This window comes from Canis lupus, chromosome 5 (assembly GCF_048164855.1).
Source record: "Canis lupus baileyi chromosome 5, mCanLup2.hap1, whole genome shotgun sequence".
Lineage (NCBI taxonomy): Eukaryota > Metazoa > Chordata > Mammalia > Carnivora > Canidae > Canis > Canis lupus.
Genome location: NC_132842.1, coordinates 21051248 through 21074165, shown reverse-complemented (window position 1 = coordinate 21074165; position 22918 = coordinate 21051248). Strand labels below are relative to the sequence as shown.

Genomic DNA, 22918 nt, shown 5'->3' with positions numbered 1-22918 from the left:
TAGAAAATCTTAAGCTGTTTATTTGTTTAAACTAATCCTGTCCTTTTATTCCATCTAAATCCACAGTGACCTAACGCTTACAGAACCTGCCTTCATTATAGACTCTTTTTTATGACAATTTTTTGCCACATTTAAGCTACATGAAGCTCAGGAGTGATTTCCCAATTATACCATTCCAGTCAAAGGAAAGGAAAAACGACATACTTCTAACTAGAATATCAAATAGGATCTTTTGGCTATTTTCCACATGTTCAAAAAGGAGAAGTTTTGAGTAAATGTGTACAAAATTTGCAAAGAGAAAAATACAGAGGATATCGGGATACTATGCAGTCTGAAAATCCTGTTAAATTTTCAAAAGAGCTGGGTGCCTAGGTGGTTCAGCTGGTTAAATGTCTGCCTTCGGTTCAGGTCATGATCCCAGAGTCATGGGATTGAGTTCTCCACTAGGTTCCCTGTTCAGTGGGGAGTCTGCTTCTCCCTCTGCCCCAACTCCTGCTTGTGCTCACTCTCTCGCTCTCCCTTTCTCTCAAATAAATAAATAAATTCAGCTGGGCATTAATCATGGTACACCATAGTTAAAATGGATGAAAATTCTATACAAAGTTTAAATCTGTGTGTTTTAAAAATAATTTTATGTTTTCTCATTAGAAGTAAAGTATTTCTAAAAATTACAGCACTTTAGCAAATAACATCCTACACGTTAAAAAAGTACTTTCTATGGCTTTGCAAATAATTCCCTTTGTTTATTTTCACTATATAGTGAAAAGAACGAATAACATCATGCAATGACACTTAATTTGATTTTTTGGCATGATCCTTGGCAGAAGGCGGCTCTGTTGACTTGTATTAATAAGGAAGCACACATTCTCCTGGTAGCCCACAAGGAATGGTCAAAAAATAAAGCAACTGTGAAAGAGTTAAATCACACCTTAAGCAAGTAAACTAAATATTTTTGAGAGTTTTCCTAGCTCCCACATAAAAATTACTTTAAATAAAACTTGAATTATAAATGATACAGCTCTACTATAATACCAAGGGATGAAATTTGGGTGAAATGATTGGTCTCCTTTTTTTCAGAAAAAAAAAATGTGTTGGGAGCCCTCTATACCTAAAATTCCGTAGAGTGAAAAGATTGCCAAGAGCCATCTAATTGTGCTCAGTATTCTTGGCACTTTTCACCTCTAGAATACCCTACACAGGACAGATCCAGGGAATGTGACAGTCTTTCTGTTAATAAGAGGATTCTGCAAAGCCTTCTCTGTGGCTTCAGGGCAAAACAGTCTGGCACCTCCAGATCTTCCCAAACAGATCATCTGTTCTTTTCTGGTTAGCCATGTGTATCTAGAAACCATTAAGAAGTCCTTTTAAAAAGGCTTCTCTACCCTTTTGTTCTAAATGAGCTCTTATTCTCCTTCTATTCTTCTTCTAACACTCTCTCTTCTACTTCAACTAATGGAACTGTGAGAACTCAAGGTGGACAGAAGACATTTTGCCTCTGTGGCAAAGGAGCCCATTTGAAGGTTTCCAAATATCCTTCACCCGGACAGTGAGATGTAGTGCACCTCTGGAGACCCATCCAGATAGCTACACAAAGTTGGATCCTGTGTGGTATACTTAGACAAATCTTTTATTTTTTATTTTTTTTTAATAATAAATTTATTTTTATTGGTGTTCAATTTGCCAACATACAGAATAACACCTGGTGCTCATCCCGTCAAGTGCCCCCCTCAGTGCAAGTCACCCATTCACCCCCACCCCCCGCCCTCCTCCCCTTCCACCATCCCTAGTTCGCTTCCCAGAGTTAGGAGTCTTTATGTTTTGTCTCCCTTTCTGATATTTCCTACCCATTTCTTCTCCCTTCCCTTCTATTCTCTTTCACTATTATTTATATTCCCCAAATAAATGAGAACATATAATGTTTGTCCTTCTCCGATTGACTTATTTCACTCAGCATAATACCCTCCAGTTCCATACATGTTGAAGCAAATGATGGGTATTGGTCATTTCTAATGGCTGAGTAATATTCCATTGTATACACAGACCACGTCTTCTTTATCCATTCATCTTTCGATGGGCACCGAGGCTCCTTCCACAGTTTGGCTATTGTGGACATTGCTGCTATAAACATCAGGGTGCAGGTGTCCCGGTGTTTCACTGCATCTGTATCTTTGGGGTAAATCCCCAACAGTGCAATTGCTGGGTCGTAGGGCAGGTCTATTTTTAACTCTTTGAGGAACCTCCACACAGTTTTCCAGAGTGGCTGTCCCAGTTCACATTCCCACCAACAGTGCAGGAGGGTTCCCTTTTCTCTGCATCCTCTCCAACATTTGTGGTTTCCTGCCTTGTTAATTTTCCCCATTCTCACTGGTGTGAGGTGGGATCTCATTGTGGTTTTGATTTGTATTTCCCTGATGGCAAGTGATGCAGAGCATTTTCTCATGTGCATGTTGGCCATGTCTATGTCTTCCTCTGTGAGATTTCTCTTCATGTCTTTTGCCCATTTCATGATTGGATTGTTTGTTTCTTTGCTGTTGAGTTTAAGAAGTTCTTTTTTTTTTTTTTGTTTAAGAAGTTCTTTATAGATCTTGGAAACTAGCCCTTTATCTGACATGTCATTTGCAAATATCTTCTCCCATTCTGTAGGTTGTCTTTGAGTTTTGTTGACTGTATCCTTTGCTGTGCAAAAGCTTCTTATCTTGATGAAGTCCCAATAGTTCATTTTTGCTTTTGTTTCTTTTGCCTTCGTGGATGTATCTTGCAAGAAGTTACTGTGGCCGAGTTCAAAAAGGGTGTTGCCTATGTTCTTCTCTAGGATTTTGATGGAATCTTGTCTCACATTTAGATCTTTCATCCATTTTGAGTTTATCTTTGTGTATGGTGAAAGAGAGTGGTCTAGTTTCATTCTTCTGCATGTGGATGTCCAATTTTCCCAGCACCATTTATTGAAGAGACTGTCTTTCTTCCAGTGGATAGTCTTTCCTCCTTTATCAAGTATTAGTTGACCATAGGGTTGAGGGTCCACTTCTGGATTCTCTATTCTGTTCCATTGATCTATGTGAACTTAGACAAATCTTTTAAATGCCAAGTTAAACAGAAAAGACAACAAGGGTCAATTATGAAGGTCTCTGCCCGAATTACTTGAAGGAGTGAATCATTACCCATTTATCAGAAAAGCATCCTAAAATGATCAGCTCCTTACTAATTAAGGAACTACTTATACATTCCTCCCAACTTAGGTCAATTTACAAAAAATCTAAAGTAGTTGTTGGCCAGCAAGAATTCCCAAAACTTCCTGGAAATCTGTAGAGTCCAGTAGGTGTACAAGTCTATAAGCATTTACACGATAGCATAGGCAGGGTGGTTGGACTGAAGCATTTATTCTTTAATGCAGCCACATATTATGTCCGCCAATCAATAATGATGAATCTGCCATGTGGAGAATAGGCTTTAAAACTAATGAGAATGTCGTATTAGTTTCCTGCTGCAGTTGTAACAAATTACCCCAAATTCAGTGGCTTAAAACAACACAAATTTATTATCCTAAAATTCTGCAGTCAAAAGTCTCATGAGGCTTAAAGTCTCAACAGGCCTGAATTTCTTCTGACTATAAGCCTATAAGGTGTTATTAGCTGAATTGTGGCCTGCTAAATTTCCTATGTTGAAGCCCTAACTCCTTCCCATGTGACTATACTTGGAGATACTATCTTTAAGGAGATAAGGAAGGTCAAATGAAGTCACAGAGGTGTGGCTGTGATCTGATGGAACTGTAACTTTATAAGAAGAGGAAGAGATGCCAGAGATCTCTTTCCATGGAGATGAGAGCACTGACGAGAAAGCTGCTGTCTATAAGCCAGGAAGAGAGACTTCAACAGAATCCAGCCTTGCCAGTACCTTGATCTTGGATCTCTAACCTCCAGAACTAGAAGAAAATAAATTTCTATTGTTTAAGCCACCAGCCTGTGGTAATTTGTTACCATAGCTTGGGTGGACTGATACAAGGGGAGAATCTATTTCCTTCTATTTTCCAGCTTCTGGAGGCTGCCCGTGTTTCTTATTTTATGGTCGCTTCAAAGTCAATAGCACAGCATCTTCAAATAGCTCTCACACTGACACTCCTGCCTCTAAGAACTCCTGTGATTCCATTGGGTCCACCCAGATAATCTAGGACCTTATATTCATTCAAGATCCCTCACTTAATCATAACTGCAAAGTCTTTTTCCAGGTAAAGTAAAATATTCATAGGTGTAGGAGATGAACATAAAGACATCTTGGGGGATTCATGATTCTGCTAACCATTAGTTTGAAATACACAAAACAACAAACTCTGCAAACCAGAAGTCTTCTCTCTGGTGCAGATCTCTGACTAGTAGAAGAAAGCAAGACTCTGAAGCCCTTTACAGAAAATGGAAGGACTCTAAATCCAAGGCCAGTTCACTTCGGGCCCTATTTGGGGATGGGATCAAGAGAAAATTCTTCAGGATATAAACTGACAAAGCCCCAAGTTTTGCCCAGCCCTGAAAAAACTAGGCTGTGCCCACAGTGGGTCTAACCATCCATTTGCTTGAAGTCAAAGAATAGCCTCTCAAGAAAATATTCTCTATGTACATAGGACCTTCGATATTAAGAATAAGCTACATTAGTATGCACAAATCCATAGTCCTCAGACGAGAATTTAGCACATGGCTAAAGATTATTTGCTTTCAAAAGCATATTAGTGGTGGTATTGATGTTTCTCAATTATTTTGGAGTCACGTGAACCAGGATTTTCACTAGTTTGGGGGTTAAATCCAGTTCTATAGTTTAGATAATTGTATTTTCTTTACTGTTTGTTCTTAGATCCTATCTTCCAACTCCAGTTTTTATTTTCCCCTTTGAGCCACTATTTCTCTCCATCTCTTTTCATTATAAATTATGCAAAATAGACACCATAGTATGCTGTCATTCTTCTCCTGAAATTATTTCAGTGCATACTTTTTAAATCGGTGGGATGGATTTGCAATAATTCACCATTCTGGGCCCCTTTTTTTCTTCAAAAGCCCGTGTATTTACTTCCCAGAGATAGAGATGAATTTGATAGCCATGGGATAAAGACATCTTAAGACTAAACTGTTACTTTGACTCTCCAGCAAAATGTACCACCTTCCTGCATTACAGTTACATATGGTTAGCTCCCAACTAGCCAAAATCTACAGTTTTTAATGAATCCTATCATTACCACAGTCCATATAGGTAGATGAAGAGTTGAGGCTTTTTGAAAAGGAATTAGTCTTGGCACATAGGACTTTAAAGATCATGTGAACAACTTTTAAAAAGATATTTCTGAGGATCCTATTCTATGGAAAGGCTTTCCAGCACATATTTTGAGCAAAACACATGCCATAGGCATATGCCCAAAGTAAAAAGCCCTGCAACAGTTAATAAAAACTCAAAACAGATTTCTTCTTTGATCTGTTTCAATTATCTAGTTCCTTCCATTCCTATGTGCTGTGAGAGAAATTATGTTTCTAGTTTTCTTAAAATACCTCAAATGTGAATTTTAAAAGTATTTCAGATGCATTTCCTTGCATTTTCCTCAGTTTGTGTTTTGTGTAACATCTTCATTGAGATATAATGGACATACCATAAAATTCATTCATTTAAAAGTACAACTCAATGGTTTAAATATATTCACAAAATTGGGCTGCCATCACCATAATTTTAGATTTTACCATCCCATCTTTATTAGCAGTGACTCTCCATTTCTCCTTATCCCTCAAGCTCTGGGCAATCATTATTTTCTATCTGTAGATTTCACTATTATAAACATTCTATATAAGTGCAATTATAAATATGTGATTGTTTTTTTTATTTGTTTCCTTCATTCAGCATAATGCTTTCAAGGTTCATCAATGTTGTATTATGCATTAGTACTTTATCCCTTTTTGTTGCCAAATAATATTCCATTGTATAGATATGCCACTTTTATCAGTAGATGACACCTTAGAACATTTCTACTTTTGAGCTATTATGAACAAATGCGTCTATGAATATTCATATTCAAGTTTTTAATGTGTACCTATGTTTTCATTTCTAATGGCTACATAACCATTTAGAGTGAAATTGCTGAGTCATATATTATGTTTCACCTTTTGATGAACTTTCAGATTCTCTCTTCCAAATCATCTACATCATTTTATATTCCCATCAATGGTATATAGAGGTTCTACTTTCTCCCTAACTCTACTGTCTTTTTTATTGTAGCTATCCTAGTGGATGTCACATAGGATCTCATTGTGGTTCACAGGCCAATGTGCCTACTGACTATATCTATTTAGATTTAGATCCTTTTCCCCTTTTTAAATTAGGTTGTCTTGCTATTGTCCTAAGAATTTTTATATATTCTAGATACAAGACCCTTATTAGGTTTATAATTTGTAAGTATTTTCTACTTTCTGTGGGTTGTTCTTTCACTTTTGTGACAGTGTTCTTTGAAGCACAAAACTTTTTCATTTAGATGAAGTCAAATTTATCAATTTTAATTTTGTTCTTGCACTTTTAGTGTCACACCTAAGAAGCCACTGCCTAATCCAAGGTCATGAAAATATAGGTCTATCGTTTCTTGTAAGATTTTTATAGTTTTAACTATTATCTATGGATTCTGACCAATTTTAGTTAATTTTTATGTTTAGTATGAGGTAGGGGTCCAACTCTATTCTTTTACATGTGAATATCCAGTTATACCAGCACCACTTGTTGAAAAAAATTATTCTTCCTCCCATTAAATTTATCTTGCCACCCTCCTTAAAAATCAATAGGTGGTAAACCTAAATTTCTTCACTCAATTCTGTTCTATCAATATATCAATTTATCCTTATGCCATAGTTAGTGTATGGATCTCTTTCACAGAAATCATAGTTCAGGAAAATAGTTGAGTATTTTAAACTAACACGACCACTAATAAACAAACAAAAAATCCAGACAGAGGGGATCCCGGGTAGCTCAGCAGTTTAGCACCTGCCTTTGGCCCAGGGCATGATCCTGGAGTCCTGGGATCGAGTCCCACATTGGGCTCCCTGCATGGAGCCTATTTCTCCCTCTGCCTGTGTCTCTGCCTCTCTCTCTCTCCCTTTCTCTCTCTCTGTGTGTGTCTCTCATGAATAAATAAAGTCTTTAAAAAAAATCAAGACAGAATATTTGCCATGATCCTTACTTTACACAACACTAAATGAAAATAAATTGGAAATATTAAGTGACTGCCTATACACTGAAAACAGTGAAACTAAAGCAAGAAACAGACTCAGTAATTACTACATCCTGGCTGCATGGTCTACAGATAATGAAGTATTGCCTGCATGTGAGTTATTTTTACCTAATCATCATAGCAAATTGCTCTTAGTCATTAAAATCAGTGCTTATAGTAAGTTAGATAGAAATATTAAAATTAATTCAAAATCTAAATTCAAATATACAGGGAATAGTAAAAATTCAAGAGCATATCATACACAAGGAATCAAAATAACAAGCATTTATTATTGGAATGCCTGGGTGGCTCAGTGGTTAAGTGTCTGCCTTTGGCTCAGGGCGTGATCCCAGGGTCCTGGCATCGAGTCCCACATCAGGCTCCCTACATGGAGCCTGCTTCTACCTTTGCTTATGTCTCTGCCTCTTTCTTTCTCTGTCTTTCATGAATACATAAATAAAATCTTTTTTTTTTAAAGGCCTTAAAAAAAAACCCAAGCATTTATTATGAACCAGTCAATTTGCATTGCTGCATTTAATGATGATAATCTCATGATCTAGGTAAAAGGAACTGGCAAATTTACAGAAGATAAAATATGGGTACAGTATGTTTCTAAACATCATAGAGGTAGCTGTGGACAAGTTGGGATTCGAGCCTGGATTAGCCAAAACTCAAGAGTTGATAACAATTACACTTCTTTTTTAAGTCTCCAAGACCAAAGACTCCATAATTTTTCAACCCAATAGTTGAAACCCCACATAACACTGACAAATGAATCTCTACTGATATTTTAATCCAACAATCCTATCAAATTGTAATTATAATGTATAGCAAATTCGCTAGGAAGATTAAAGCAAATTTCAAGTCTAGGTTCAATAGGGATTTAGAGAGCTTCTGCACTGCTAGCTGCCAGTCCACCTAACCCACCTATTGTTTTACACACATAGGAACTGATTCTCAGAGAGATTACATGAAGCTCAACATGCTACTTAGTGGTGAATCCCAGCATAGATTTCAAGTACTGCATTTTTTAACTTCTGAGTCCACTAAAATAGGCATGTGTTGTCAATTACTATTTGATATAATTCTGAGTTACCCACTTTAGGACCTGAAACCTTCTAGTCTGTGCTTTCTCTTGAACTGTTCTTACTTCAGAGCAGCAACCACAGACACTGATAAGAAACTCACTCATCCCACCCCTGCTTTGGATGACCATTTCCAACGTTCTCAGCTCCAAAGTTCTCTTCACCACTCAGTGAGGCAGCTTTTGTCTTCTACTTTTTCCCAACTACCATTCCAACCTAGCCTATTTTTTGTGACTTTCATGATCGATAAATGTTTGGTTTTTCTCTTTCACTGATGTACCCCTCCAGTCAAAATACAAAAGAAAAACACCTATAATAAAAAGGTAATTCACTAAGTTGCCATCATACTTCTTACATTCAAAATGATGTATATAGTCTCTCCCTGCCTTTAGCTCTGAAAGTCAAAGCTAATTTTTAAGCTTTATCTTAATAAATATTAAAATAGTCACTTTGACAAAGTTCTTTGCCTTCTAGAGTCATTTTGTTCTATTCAGTTTTTGATGGACGAAGAAAAAAAAGTCTTGCTTAGGAGTCTAGGTCTTTGTGCCTATGTAGGATATAAATTTAAAAATAAAAAAGTTCAAAGTATTTCTTTATCAACTCACAAAGATTCAAGAAAAACCCAAACTGTTATTTTTGCTTTTCTTGTAAACATAGTTAACTTACATTATTTTTTAATCATCAGCTTTCCTGTGGGAATATTATTTCCATTAAGTCACTTTTGTACCAGAATCAAAACACAGGACATAAGAACTAGCTGTTAACTTAAATACTCAGGTGCCTCACCACAGTTTTGAATTTCATCCTAAAATCTCCTGCATACCAGGTAATACCACTTTAAAAGAAGTAAGCATTTTATTAAAGTGAGATTCCTACACATGAGGAACAACATGGTAAGCTGTGATCTGAGACGACAGTTGGTTTACTCTTACCATTTGATCACAAAATTTCTATGCCATCTGTGGGAAGCCACACAGGCAAATGTGTCATCACATCTAATAATGAAAAGAAAAAACAGACAGAACGTGCTGGAGAAACAGACTGCTTTAATTACCCCCTCATAATGCTCCTTGAGAATTTGGAAAAAAGCATTGTGCAGACAAGTTCTTTATATAAAGAAGTAGCCAGTACTAAAGATTTTTTTAAAAAAAAATATAAGGATGAATGCCCTAATTCCAGCCTATCCAGTTGAGAGTGGAAACCAATGTATGGTCAAGGTTGAGCAGAAATCTTGGAAAAACAGACCAGCCAGGAATAGTATGATTACTGTCTGTAGTCCATTATTTGTATTCTTAAAATTTCAAAGTTATATTCCTTTAACTAGAATATATCCTTACTTCAGTTCTATGAAGGGAGCATAAGTGAAGACTGCTCCAAGACACAGGGATCTGACCCACCCAACATCTAATGGTGACAGTCATTGGCCTCCAACAATCATTCTCTTTTTTCAAGCTTAGACCAATGATCCATGTTGAAACAGTATTCTTAATCTCCCTATCACAGGAGTTCTCAGAAATGTAAGAGAGTACTGGGGTCTTTTCTTTAAAAACAGTAAGAGTTGTCCTGGGCAGGTTAAAAACAACAACAACAAAAAAAAGGATGGGAAAGATAGTGATTCATGACTTGACCCTCATCAGTGTAACTATTACAACTCACAACAATTACAATCACTCTCCCTTCTTCACTCTGAGATTGGTCCAAGTTATAGTGCCATAACCAGAAAAGAACTGTTTCATTTCTTCTCACTTTCCATTCAATTTGTGTTCATTTTCCATTTTATTTCTGTTCATGTTTACCCCAGTTGTCTTTACACTTCCACTGACCATCACTTCTAACTCTCACCAGTCGGGTAATTTCTATGCACACTAAAGTACAAATCTTCTGAAGACCACACTTCCAACTGACATTGGGACTGTAGCATTGAAATGAACAAAGAGTTAACAGTAGACTGGGGAAGTGACTAATGAATGATCTCTGGACACAGTGACAGAGGTGCAGTCGGACACTAGGCTTATAGCAAAGGTATTAGGGTGTAGCCTTGTGTCTCTGTGTCCTGGGAATTCATTCTCAACATTAACTCATGTTGGCCTCCTATCAAACTTTATCATTTATTCATTCAATAACTATTTTTGAGCTGCAAAAATGAGCCAAGTTCTAGCAGCACTAGAAAAACAAAGAAAAATATGTTATGAATAAGTATCATTAACCATGAAAACTCACAGTCTAGTTAAAGACAAACATTACAACGCATACTTTTCCTAGCCTCCCCTCTTTGTTGCACTTTGAAAGCAATATCCAACACTACAAACTCCTACAAAGTTAGTAATATAAAAATATGTATAAATATTAAAGATTGCAAATGACATATGAGTGTTTGAGTAGAAAATGATTCCTGTTAGATCAGTACATTTTTAAAAATATTATAAAGTTTTAACTCTTTTTTTCAAAAATGTTTGCGGAGTACCTGCTAAGGGCCAGATGCCATTCTGGGCACTGCGGATACAATAGTGCATGTCACAGAAGATCTCTGCCTTCTTCATGTTTATATTCTGGTAAGTGAAATTTAAAAAGTCTTTTATTATCTAAGTAAAATGTATAGTATGTAGCAGGGGGAAAAGTGCTAAGGAGGTACTAAACCATGGAAGAAAGACCAGAGGAGGGATGGTAGGGCATGCCTGAAATTTTAAATTCAAGTGGCCAGGGAAGGCCTCACTGTAAATTTGACTTTGAGTAAAGACCTGGAGTAAATGACTAGCAATCGTGTAGCAGTCTAGAAGAAAAACATCAATAACATTTGAAGTAAGTACAGAAAAATTTTTACTTGTTTTCCATTTAACACATGGCACAAGTGTTTCATTTTACTTTAAATTTCCTAAGAAAAACCATTATCTGTCAACACATACATTGAATTATGACAAGTTTGGTTTCAGAATTAAATATATATTAAAATGCCATATAAAATTTAACTAAATGGTAAACACTATTTAAAAAGGCAAAATTGTTTTCACCATCTTATATGTGATAGTTTTGCATTTTGTGCTTTAAAAAAAAAAAAACACAGGTTCGACTCCTATTTGTGAGTACGTTTCTGTAAATAACATATTGCGAGTGGGGATAGTCTTAATTCCCAATAAATAAAAATCAAATTGGAAATAGTCATCAGTATAGCTTCTCCTTTTTAACATTGGATTTTGAAGTATTGGTTTTTGCTGAAAGTTCACCCTAAAACATTTGATCACATGAGTGTGATTAATAGCTCTGATAAAGTTCACATTGAGGGATATTTGTAGATGTCACATCATTTGCTATCTTTCTATTAATTTATTGGATTTCAAAACCAAGTTTCTTTGTATTCCATAGAATTTATCAGGCCTGTTAAGAATTTAAATTAAACAATGCACAGCCTATAGTAACAAAAACACATAATTTAGAGTTGTATAATGATTATTACAAGATGGGTAGTAGAGTTTGGCTGAATTATAAAACATCCAAATTGGTCATGGTTACTGATCTTTAGGAACTGCCTCTCTTGATCATCCATCCTTAGAAACTCTCTAATGAATCAGTTCTAAAGGAAAGAAAAAGCTTACATAATTATTTTACTGCCTAACAGCTTAAATAATTATTTTATTGCTGGATGGACACCAGCACACTCTTGAACACTCTGAACTGCCTGTGGTATTTTGGGAAAATTTAAGTTGGGAAATACTGTAATTTGGCAACTTGATCACAAAGAAAGAGCTAGAGCAGAGGGGAATGCTCGGCCCAGTGAGGGCAAAGAGGACCCACACTCCCTGAAGCCTTAAAAGAAGAGTTCCTCTGAACTGTAAGTAGCAAATAGGCAGTGGAATAAGAGGAAAGGTCGTGGGTAGCCCCAGTGGCTCAGCGGTTTAGCACCACCTTCAGCCCAGGACCTGATCCTGGAGACCTGGGATCGAGTCCCATGTCAGGCTCCCTGCATGGAGCCTGCTTTTCCCTCTACCCATGTCTCTGCCTCTCTGTGTCTCTCATGAATAAATAAATAAAATCTTAAAAAAAAAAAGAGGAAATATCTTCCATATAAAGGTATAAAGACATAAAGGGGCTCAGTAGGTTTACAAACAGCCTGGGGTTCAGCATGATGAGGCCAGATGTGAATGAGAAAGAAATTGAGGCAAGAAGTTGGCAGACTCAAAGGGCCTTGTACAAAGAAGTTTGGACTTTATCCTGAGGTAGTGGAGAGCCATCCAAGTCTTTTATAATAGACATAAAGTATTCTAATGGCATGACAGGAAAATCACTGGGACTGTGGGAATGGTAAGGACTAGATACCAATAGGACCTTACTTTCATTCTGACACCCAGCCTAGAGGACTCACACAAATTAAGAAGACCAAGAGAAACCTTGCTTAAGTAATACCATCTTCCTTTTCTTCCACTCTCTGGTATCTTCCAGTTAGAGGAAAGCATTGTTCTCATGCATTCTTGGTTGAAAAATCACTAAACTTAACAATACAGGATAAGTTATTAGCTCTGAATGTTTTATGGACTATTTTTTTCCTAGAGCAAAGAGAAGCCCATGAGGTAAAAATGAAGGACAGTTTTCCCACCCTAGGTGGTGAGCAGACTATCCCAGGTAAATAATCAGTCTTTAGAAGTCAGGAGAAAACAGGTGGTCTAGAGTTTGTAGAGATACTAGAACAGGGGGAAAAAAAGATACAAAGGCAAGATAATGAGGAAGGTGGGAAATTAGGGCTGGACATGTAAAATGGAAAGAATGTAAGCCTAGAATTTAGAACCCTGAGTTCTAGTTCCAGCAACTAGCAGATGGCAGCTATGTGAAGGCCCTGGGATTTTACTCTATGTGCAACCTAACAACTTGATCTCCCACAACCTCAAGAGAGTTGCCAGAAGGCACAAAACTCCTGGATCAGAGACAAAGGACAGTGTTTTTACTAACAGCAACACTGACACTATCATCATTGTTTTGCCCCAGTCCCTTGACCACCAGTTCCTGTAGGACAACACAAAAAGGTTCAAGGGTATCTGTATGTGCTGGCTTATGGGAGAGGGACCCTGAGCTTAGCAAACTCCTGTCTTTTATAATGGGCGGCAAACAAATTATCCAACCTTTGCTCTGGAAGGAGACATTGTCTGCCTGCCATTAGAGTTCACTATACAATATCTTTGAAAAGACAGTCCAGAACAAAAGACTGTGTACAACACATGCAAAAATGCTAGCTCCATGGAGAGCTGTCTCCCAATAGTGTAACCCTAAATTCTTGGTCAGGTCATTTGTCTTTACTGTGCTTCTGTCCTTATCAAGAAAATGAGGAGATCATTACTCAATTCATGAGAGAGTCTGAAATAAAATTTCATTCCAAATTCACAAAGAACCATAATGATGAGTACTTAACTTTTTGTTATGTTGTAGTATTTTCTGATAGCCCTGCTGAAAATGTAATTCTGCTACTAGATATTGTACTAATAACCTACAACTAAGGGAAATGCAGCTAATTCCAATACAGTAAGACTAAAGGGTAACCTCTGAAACTGGAAAGATGTAGAAAGTTAATTAATGCTTTATCTAATTTAGCAATTGTACTTACAGACACCTTTTCAATTTTCACCAATCCCTATTCCTGAAATGTCCTTTGAACCTGCTCTTTTGTCTTCTTACTGGTTGCCTCAGTAGGTAATTATTTTCAAATTTTATGAATGCTAACAAATAGGTTTTAAAAATTTCTAAGTTTTGGGCCACCTGGGTGGCTCAGTGGTTGAGTGCCTGCCTTTGTCTCAGGTCATGAGCCCAGGGTCCTGAGATCAAGTCCTGAATCGAGCTTCCAGCAGGGAGCCTGCTTCTTCCTCTGTGTCTCTGCCTCTCTCTCTCTGTGGCTCTCATGAATAAATAAGTAAAATCTTTTTTAAAAGAAAAGTTTCTCGGTGGTGGAAGGGGAGGAGGGCGGGGGATGGGGATGAATGGGTGACGGGCACTGAGGAGGGCACTTGACAAGATGAGCACTGGGTGTTATTCTGTATGTTGGTAAATTGAACACCAATAAAAAATAAATTTATTAAAAAAAAAGAAAAAAGAAAAGTTTCTAAGTTTCATTACAGGGTTAAATGAGATAATATAAACAACTGTCTGAAGGTATCCAGAGCATACCAGGCATTCAATAAATATTAGTTCTTTCCTATTACAGTTCTAACATTCTAGGATTTGAGGGTACTAAGACTAAATCATGCCAACTTTATTATTTTGTAATTAAATCACAAAGCCATATTGTTTCCTAATAGTTTTAAAATAATGACCATTTTCACTGCTTGCCATATATTTTCAGAATCAATGTAATTTTGATTGCATCTACCAATGACAAATGGTATTTAAATGCCTCCATTTGCTAAAACACATTTGTAACTGGAGCATTACTTTTAATTATCTCCCATTTCAGGTTCCTTTTCAGTAAGCTGGTTTCTCTCTCCCCCAAATCAGTCTATCACTTTAGTTTCAGAAATGGAGGGAGAGAAGACATAATTCTGGAAGAGGGTGGATACTATTTAGGGAATTAGCCCACCCAGGCCAAAAGAGGAAGGTAAAAATGTCTGCCCCTCCTTTCCAGCTGTTAGTAGGAAGAAAAAGAGCAACAGAGTTAAGAGTGGGATGCAGTCAGACACATGCTTGGGCATCTGCAGTGCAGGGCTGGAAATCCAGGCCTGAGGACACCAGTTACACTGGTTATGGGCAACATGGAGGGCAGAGGAGCTCTTTTCCAAGTCCCTCTTTGGTGCAAGTCTTGGAACAAAGGGCTCTGAGCTCATTTCAGAGGGCCTCAACAGGCCCAAGTGGGCATGGCCAGAAAAACTGACAATGAAGTTTGCTAACAGTTCTTTGCTTCCCGTGTGGCATGGGCATTAAGGAAAAGGCAAGGAGTCTGTTATGGAGCCCACCATGGGCAGGCAAGATCACCCTATGGCAGAGGCTTTCGGGTGGTCATCATGACACAGGGGCCAAATGATAGATGTGGCAGTGACTCAAAGGAGTCTTCAAAACGGATGAAGGCCAACAGCAGGCTGAGTCATCACAGTTTTCTAAAGCACTGAGACCCTAAAAACCACGTATTATGCATTTATACACCAAAGCTATCAATAACAGATATAGGTAGGTTACCTAGGATCAGGCCTTAATGAGTAGAACCATAATGGAGCTAAGTTGACATCAGCTATCACCCCCACCCACCTCTCCCAGTTCCAGTCCTATGGTCCTGGCCTCATACTCTTAGATGCCATCTTGGAAAACAGCAAAGAGAACATAAGGGAATCTGAAACTGAAGGTTGTCCTAAGAATGTTAAGCCTAAGGAAACAGATCAAAGTTATTTTGTCTTACTTGTTTTATATCAGACTGAACTAAGCTGTTTTGTTTTCTCCTCTACCCAACAGATAGCCACTTGACGAGAAAGATCAGTGTGAGTACATCTGCGACCCCACTACATATTTTTTTGCGCTGTTCACTTTCCATTATTGCTGGGGGTGGAAGCAGTTAGAGAAGGCTCACAGCAACGGAGGAGCAGTCTTGAGTTTTGCTTTTTTTAGGATGTCAAACTCGAGTATTGTGTTATTTTTTCATACAACATCAACTATAATAGCTTTAGAGTGCAAAGTTATAACATTAAATAAAAAGAACTATGAGTAGCTGTACAAATTGCTCATTAGAGTTGATCACTTTTTTTATGCCAGCAAAGCTCTGCAGACTACAGAATAACCCAACTGAAAATCTACAAGTGATATTGTCCACAGCACGAAAAGATTGGTAAATACAGCCTTCAGTCTGTCAGCTAATGGCATCAACCTCCTCCAAATCAGGTAAGTAAAAACTGCATCTGACTTATGAGTAATGCAAAGCATGGCTCTTGGAAAAAATGGAAAGGTTTGTAGTGATTTAGAACCTGGTCATTTGAAAACTTGATTATAAGGTAAAATATGCAGAAGCTCTAAGAAAGATATAAAAATGTCATGCAAATAGGGGAGCAGTCGGGAAAGAGCTGAGATCAAATAAAATTTTCTCATGAGGTGTGCTACTTTATTTTCGTTCACTGAGAGACCATATATTGTGACAGTTAAGGGCACAGGTCCAGAAGACAGCTGCCCTGCTCTGGAATCCTGCTCTGCCCCTTACTGACTTTCATATAGTCACTCAACCTCACAGTGCCTGGGTGTGCTCACTTGTAAATGGGGATAATAAAGTGTACTGGCTTCACTGGTTGTTGAGAACTAAGTGTTAATGTGTGTCAGGTGCTTACAAGAGTGTCTAGGATGCAGCCAACTATTTAAGTCTTATCTGTCATGATCACTGTCAATAGCAACATTATTACACAGACACTACACTAGTCTGTGTGGGGCATGGGAGCAGAACCCCTGTTCTCAAAGAGCTTACAGTCTTACAAGTGGTAGAGATTAGACTCAACAGCCTTGAATGTTTTCCAGTTAACAGATCAATAGGTTGTAACATGAATGTGAATTGTCCTTTAAATATAAAGTGCAACATGTGTTGAAAGCATTGAAAATTACTACAAAGTGGTTTTCAAACGGTCTTCTGAGAAGCCATGGGGTTTGAGTGCTGAGTCTCCCCTTCTAAGGGGAGAAGGACAAGAGGAAGAGAAAGATGAGGGAAGGAGACAAGGAAGCTTACTGTATCTTTTTCAAGATCAATTGTCTTTTCACAGATTGGCAATCAACAATTGAGGTGTATGAGTAAACAAATTGCAAGGCACATGTATCTGTGTCTAAAAGTGCTTGGATATTTGAAAATCTTACCCAGCTTAAGAATTTTCCTTCCACTCTTGCTATTAACACAATAAACCATTAGATCTTAGGAAAAATAACAAGTTCAAACTGACTCTTCTCTTATTACAAGTTCCTGAGACCAAATTTTACACTTGATCCAATAGCAATGGCCCCAAAATACATCTTTTAAGAAGTAGATTGAGGTGTTCCATTTTTCAAAAGAAAAAAAAAATCAAATAATGGTGGCAATTTGAGTATGCAACAAACTTGTGTATCAAAATTTCGTTTGAGTTTTTTTTTTTATTCCCATAAGTTTTCCTCAGTAGTTGGTGCCTATTACTGATAATAAGTGGTAATAGAACTCAATCAATAAATAAGCAGTGAATCAAGGTTAATGAAAAGCCTGGTAACTGAGCTTGGATTATTTTCAGACACTTGGACTATGATTTTGTAGAGCACACATATTACACTGTTAGCTTTTTCTTGCACCTAAAGGAGTCTGAAACCACACCGTACATGGACTTAGAAACATTATATGTTCTCATTCATTTGGGGAATATAAATAATAGTGAAAGGGAATATAAGGGAAGGGAGAAGAAATGTGTGGGAAATATCAGAAAGGGAGACAGAACGTAAAGACTGCTAACTCTGGGAAACGAACTAGGGGTGGTGGAAGGGGAGGAGGGCGGGGGGTGGGAGTGAATGGGTGACGGGCACTGGGGGTTATTCTGTATGTTAGTAAATTGAACACCAATAAAAAATAAATTAAAAAAAAAAAGAGCTTTTATACAATGAAACAGAGAACCTGATCTTCACACCCAAGGGCTCTCAGGCCAAACCTGCAGGCTATTTGAGAAGTTGCAGGGTGATGAGCAACGGTTAACATTAGCTATGCTATTTGTGATGCATAGCGACTCATCCATGGGCCACAGGACTGAAAACTCTGTACTCAAGAATATTGCATCCTTAGTCTCCAAATGAACAGCAGTTTGATTTGACTGCAGAGTGGAAGAATTTGGAAAAAGCTTTTTCTAGCTTTAATTCCATGGAGCCTGTTTGCCTTCCCAACACCCTTTTGATTATTAGAAAAAACACCAAGTTGTAGGAGAGATCACACGGCGCCTCGGGAGAGAACGCTTACATCCCAAGTCTGCATTGTAACCTTGGGGACATTATGAAGCCAGTCAAGGGGGGGCGGGGGGGGGGGGGCTGATAACAATGCCTTTCCCAAACAAACTGGAGAGGAATTTAGGGAAGAAGGAGGAAATTCTATCTATACTAAAAATCTCCAGCCTCAGCAGCCTGTAACAACAAAACAAGGTTATACTTCCTGATTTCCAGAAATTTGCCCACCTCAAAGAGTTCCCACAGCTTTCTGGAGCATTTTCCAGGAAATCTTTCTCTTATGTGCCCAGGAACCAGATCTCTGAAGCTCTTCAAGTCACTCTCTTGCTGTTGACTTGCAAGATAAGACCCCCACAGTGCAAAGCTGCTCATCTGTAATGACCCAGCAGCAAAACCCAGACCAAGTTACAGCTTTTCCCCCATAGTCAAGGAATCATTTAAAAGTGCTGTGCGAACTGGCTACTCAAACAGCCTACAAAACCAAACTGGCCTTGGGTACTGTCTAAATCCCACTCATTGGTTCCAGCTTTCCTGGTTCTCTCAACTTTTTTCCTTTCCTCTCTTTAACTAGGAGTTAATGAAGGCCTCTTAAAGTGCCAACATAGAACTCATTTCCCAGAGCTTACAGAAACTGGAAACCTTGAATGTATGCATTATGAAGTCAAACTAAATGGGATACATTATTCATAAATACATTTTGAAGTATGAGAGAGAGAAAAAGAGAGAGAGAGAAAGAGAATTATAGGCCCATACCTATTTCTAAACAGTGGCCCATACATAATATGTTTTAAACATTCAGGAAACCCAACGGACATTCACAATCCTGCTCAGTCTTCTCATGAACTACTGATCTTTACTATCTTTCCAACATCATAGCTGTGTAAATGTAGATTCTGTGATCTGAAAGTGCCAGGGTTATCTGGATCTCAAACTCGAGACCAGGTTACATTACACAATAAGATCTGCAGCTTAAGCTTCAGGAAATGATATGGGAAAAAGGAAAGATTTCTAATGTGTGTGATTCATTCCCAGTACTTTTGCATTTTAGAATTTCTAATATTTTTCTTGTTAATTGCCTGTCTCACACTAAACTCTAATTTCTTGAAATAAAGAAAATATCACTATTTCGCTTACTAATTTAAACCCAGATATTAAGTCACATAGTTGGCACTCAAAAAAATATTACTGAAATGACTTAGAGGCAGCTGAATAAGCCAGGTGGTAGATTGGCAAGTATGGGGCAGGTCCTCATTCTTTGATGAGTCTACTAAAGTGACAAGATAATCCCAAAGGGTGGAGAGACAGTTTGGCAAGAGGAATTGGGGATTATAGAACATTCTAGTCAAAAGGGATAGGAGATAAATGACCTTTGGTGCTTACAAAGCCCTGTAATAACTAATTTAGGGGAAAATCCAGAGTTCCTAACTCCTGATTTTAAGTGCCATATTCTCCCAAGCAGTGGCTGGAAAGGAGAGAAGCGAATGTCAGAATATGCTGGAGCTACTGGCAATTGACTCTCCAGGCTTCTTGTACCTCCTATAGATAGATACAGTGGCCTCCTGTTCCAAAGACTCAATTTAAAGGATTGAAAAGAGGCAATATTTGTAGAGTTGATCCCTGAACTGACCAAAGGCAAGAGAGGTTTGTGGGAAGATGGTGTCAGGGGGCTGGCAAAGAGAGAGTGTACCCAGGGTGCAGTTGGTGGGTTGACAGGGAGGGTGGTGGGGGAAGGTTCTGGGCTTTGAGGAGCAGCACACACACAGAACGAGTACTGTGCTGTGTTGTTTTAGCGGCAGCTGGCAAGTGTGGGAGGGTGTAAAGAGATCACAGAGGGGGAGCTGTGGGAATCACGGCGGCAGTGAGAAGCCACTGTCCTCCATCTTCAAGCCCTGACTGCTCAGCAGGATGGTGGGTCTCCAGACTCTGGGAGTCTTCTCCTCACCAGGGAGTCTCCAGCCAAGAATTCCTCGCACCTGAGACCCTGCCCTCCCTGTGTTAGGGCTAACTGGATATTCCTACTTCTCCCATGTCAGAAGCTGGTCCTCTCGGGGGCTCTTCACCCCATTTTCTCAGAAGTCTAACTCAGACATCTGTTCACAATATTGAATTTCTAACTCCAAAAGTTGAAAGGCTTCACACCCACTGCTGCTTCTAGTCTAACACTTGCTGCTTAACCTGAAGCCAGATAACTGTGCAATGACAAGTACAGAACTTCCCTTATGTTTAAGAAAAATAAAAATCTGACACAGTCTATAAAATGTAATGGTGAGCCAAGGGGACATTTCCACTGACTTAGCTTCTACTTGCCCTGTGACAGCATGATCCTGCTAATCTAACCTTTAAGCCACAATTTCGACTTGCAAAGTGATTTGTAACCACCTTTGCAAACCTGATGGTGACAGTTTGGAAATGCAACTGGATTCTGTGGTTACAAATAAGCTATTTTTGCGCACCTAGCTCTATACTTCGACATTTGTTCTACTTCGTAATCTACGCCAGTATGATCTCTACTAGCACCTTGGATTTATCTGGCACTGTTCTTCAGAAATACCTCAGGATGCTTTTCATAAATGTCATTTCTTTATTCTTTCAGGACTCTCATTGAAAAGATCCTTAGAGGCAGGCATAAAATAAGAAAAACATTCTTTATTTCCAAAGAGTTCTATTAAGCATTTCCTGTTTCAATGAGCTTCTCTTCGCCATTACACATCCTTTTTACCTTTCATGTCTGTGATTTTTCTCTTCTGTCTTCTACCTGCACCCACTATTCTAAGCTTATATGCTTGTAGGACTGTCACTTTTTTGGTTCCCTGGATCTTACTGTCATTATCCCCTTGCCATGTTCCCATTCTTTTCCTTTGCCTAAATTATATCAGGTGGAGAAGATTTCATCACATATTCTGTCCTCTGTTTTTATTTTTTCTTCTTTAATTTCTGAAAGCCAAGTTCTGAAAATAATATAATCCAGTGTGAACTTCTGGACTAATTTTCAAAGCCAGTCACTATGACTCCACTGGTTCAATGTTTCAAACATATTACCTTATTTCAGAAAAGCCAGCATAACTTCAGCAGGGATGGCATATAGTTGCTTAGCATAGTTTTTAAAATCAGACTTAAAACTGTTTGATGAGTCATATGTTGCACTATATGGATTAATGTTCTTTTTTCTCTGTTTCATGCTCATCTCCGAATTCTTAGTGAGAACCATGCTATGAAGTTAGCAACAACCTAGTCAATAACAGGTGTGGAGAGTTCCAGGCTACAAAGAGTTTACATCCAACCTCTGTGGAAATACTACCATTTTTTTCTTAATAAACACACATGCATCCATTCTTTGTATTCATATAACAAAAAAAAAAGTGTGTTGGCACCTACTGTATTCAAGGAAAACACTCAAGTCTGGTAATGTGGTAACCAAAGCCATTCAGTCTGTTTCCTCGCGGGAGACTAATCTACTAGTCACATTTTAAAATCTGAAACCTCAAACTTAGAGCACTCAGAAGGCAGGCAACAGGGCTCACTCTATGAGATCATAGAACAAGGAGGCAAAGGCCTAAAATAGGTGCCAGTGGGAATCAGACAAAGTGTCACCAAAGAAGTACAGTTGACTATGATCAATATGCTGTCATTCGGTCTCTGGGACTTGTCTTCTAGTTTAAGTCTTTGCCCTTGAACAACATCTCTCCTCTTCTCCAATGCCCTACCCCCTACACCCCACCCCCTGGTAATCACCTATTCTTTTTTTTTTTAAGACTCCACATATAAATATCACATATTTATATTTTTAAAAATATTTATTTATTCACGAGACAGAGAGAGAGAGAGAGAGAGAGAGAGAGAGAGAGGCAGAGACAGGCAGAGACAGGCAGAGGGAGAAGCAGGCTCCAAGCAGGCTCCATCCCAAAGTGGGACTCAATCCTGGGACTCCAGGATCATGCCCTGAGCTAAAGGCAGGTGCTCAACTGCTGAGCCACCCAGGGATCCCTTGATATTTATCTTTCTCTGTGTGTTTTATCTCACTAAGCACAATACCCTCAAGTTCTATCCATTTTGTTGCACAGGGCAGGAGCTCCTCCCTTCTCACAGCTGAATACTATTCCACTATATACATACCCTCCCCTTTTATCCAATCACCTGTTGGCAGACACAGGTTATTTCCATATCTCGGTTATGGTGACCAATGCTGCAATAAATGTGGCAGTGCAGATATTGTTTTGATATTCTGTTTGCAGTTCCTTTGGTTATATACTCAGGAGTGGGATTGCTGGACCCTATGGTAGTTGCATTTTTATATTTTGAATAACCTCCATAATGTTTTGCATTGTGGCTGAATCAAGTTACATTGCTACCAATGGTGCACCAGTGTGCCCTTTTCCTCACCACACCTCAAACGACATGTGCTAGCTCTTGTCTTCTTGATGAAATCCATTCTAGCAGGAGTGGGGTGATACCTCATTGTGGTTTGGATTTGCATTTCCCTGATGATTAGTGATGTTGAGCATCTTTCCATGTACCGGTTGGCCATTTGGATGTTTTCTTTGGAAAAATGTCTATTCGTGATTTCTAAGAGACTAGATTTTAAATGTTCTCACCACAAAAAAAGAAATGATAATTATGTGATGTGATAAAGGCGTTAGCTAAAGCTATAGTGGTAATCATATTGCAATATATAAAAGTATCAAATCAACATGCTGCACACTTTAAACTTACACGATGTTATATGTAAATT

The 22918-nt window shown here is 38.3% G+C and overlaps 1 long non-coding RNA gene across 2 annotated transcripts; it reads left to right on the top strand.

The window, feature by feature from the left end:
• The first annotated feature begins 13116 nt into the window (after positions 1-13116).
• On the top strand, positions 13117-21517 carry LOC140632899 (uncharacterized). 2 transcript variants are annotated; one of them, XR_012030545.1, is made up of 5 exons: positions 13117-13316; positions 13894-13977; positions 15721-15746; positions 16018-16143; positions 21388-21517. It is a non-coding gene; the product is annotated as an uncharacterized lncRNA (long non-coding RNA). The 2 variants fall into 2 exon arrangements; XR_012030546.1 differs by lacking the exon at positions 13894-13977.
• The last annotated feature ends 1401 nt before the right edge of the window (positions 21518-22918 follow it).